The sequence below is a fragment of the Dermacentor andersoni genome, chromosome 5 (genome assembly GCF_023375885.2).
Source record: "Dermacentor andersoni chromosome 5, qqDerAnde1_hic_scaffold, whole genome shotgun sequence".
NCBI lineage: Eukaryota > Metazoa > Arthropoda > Arachnida > Ixodida > Ixodidae > Dermacentor > Dermacentor andersoni.
The window spans coordinates 27,431,664-27,433,363 of record NC_092818.1 but is presented as its reverse complement, the minus strand read 5'-3'; the positions used below and the strand labels follow the sequence as shown (position 1 = coordinate 27,433,363).

Genomic DNA, 1,700 nt, shown 5'->3' with positions numbered 1-1,700 from the left:
AAACTCCCTATGAAACTTGGCCGTTGCACCAGTGAAACGTTCCGAGTTTTTGGCATTGGGGCCACATGGACGGTTTGCATTTCTTTCCGCCTCGCGGTCCTGGCGGGTAGCACGCTTACGGGACCGCCAACCACGGGAGAGCGGAAGGAAAGGAAAGGAAATACGCAAGCGCTTGGAATGCCGACAAAGAGAGGGCGGTGTGGACGTAGACATGACCGACGCGGGTTAAAGTGTTGTATGTGTTCATATCAGCTTAATATCCGATACGGGTTGTATTTGGGCCTAAGATAATAAACTTCTTTTTTTCAAACTGGAGGAGTGCTTAAAACCTGCTTCACTTCCGCCGCGGGTCGGCCCGGTATTGCACAATCTTCGCCATCGGCTCATGTATGGGGAGAAACTCTGGATCTACACGGCTCGGTAGACGCACTTAACTTTTGCAGAACCTAGCAATACACTTTGCAAAGCAATACACACTTAGCAATGCACTTAGCAATACACAGCCTCGGTGTAAAAATGTTGAACGGTTTAATAGCTTGTATGGCAAGAGCAAACCGTTCTACATAGGTGCACACCTGCCGAGTCATGAAAGTGCCACCGAAAGTGCGTTCTCATTCATATCTGCTCAGAATGTTGGCAAGTTTAACCGCGCTTCCGTGATGGTGCTGCGCAGAGAGAGAGAGAGAGTAAAACTTTAATGAATATAAATAAAATAAGGCACGATGGTTGGAGCCCCTATTCCAGGGCCCCACTGGCACGAGCGGCTCGCTGGGCTTGGTCTAGAAGAGCCAACTGGCTCTCCCGACCCTCGTCCGCAAGCCATGCCTCCCACTGCCTATTTCTCATTAGTGGATGTTGGTGTAATATGGGGCTGTCCATGTGCTGACGCCTCCTGGGGCACTCCCATGTGATGTGTTTTAGTGTGGGTGTGTCTGTGCACCATGGGCACTCGCCAGTGAACCTCGTGGGGTGTATTCGATGCAGGTGGTGCAGGTTGGGGTATGTATTCGTCTGAATACGACGCCAGTCCCTCTCCTGTTGGCTGTTTAAATCAGAGTGAGGATGTCCAAAACGTCTCCGCTCCTGCCTTTGCTGTAGGAGGATGTCACAAGAATTCGGTGGAAGGTCGTCGCTAGGCCATGGCATTGCTCGGAAGTTTAATCCTCGAGCAATACGGTCTGCCCTCGCGTTTCCTTCCAGTCACTCGTGTGCCGGACACCATACGATAGTGTGGTGCCCCTCTAGTTGAGTGCCTAAAATTTTGATTATTGATTTTGGGTGCCGTTCCATGTAGAAACAAGCGGCAAGCCGCTTGTGAGTCGGATGATATGACAGCCGAATTGGTTTGGCGCTCGGCGTCCTGAATGGCCAAGGCGATTGCTGCAGCCTCTGCCACGCATGCCGAGGCGGTTTTGAAGGATGCCGTTGTTATGTTGCTGTTGCATGGAGATACTATGACGAAAGTGTCTGAGCTGGCTCTACTGGCATTCGTATAATACACCCCTGGTCCCATGCCAAAACGTTTGTGAAGAGTCTTTACCCTTGCTCTGCGTCGTCCGGGATGGTACTTAGGGTGCACGTTTTTGGAAATTCGGGCCACCGCGATGTGCGATCGAACGTTGCGGTCTATCTGTGCCGTTTCCTCTCCGCAATACTGGGGTCTCAGGGGAAAGCCTAACCTCGCCAATACTTTCCTGCCC

The 1,700-nt window shown here is 51.6% G+C and overlaps 1 pseudogene; it reads left to right on the top strand.

Annotated features, from left to right (window-relative positions):
• The first annotated feature begins 211 nt into the window (after nt 1-211).
• Nucleotides 212-392, top strand: LOC126530157 (U2 spliceosomal RNA; annotated as a pseudogene).
• The last annotated feature ends 1,308 nt before the right edge of the window (nt 393-1,700 follow it).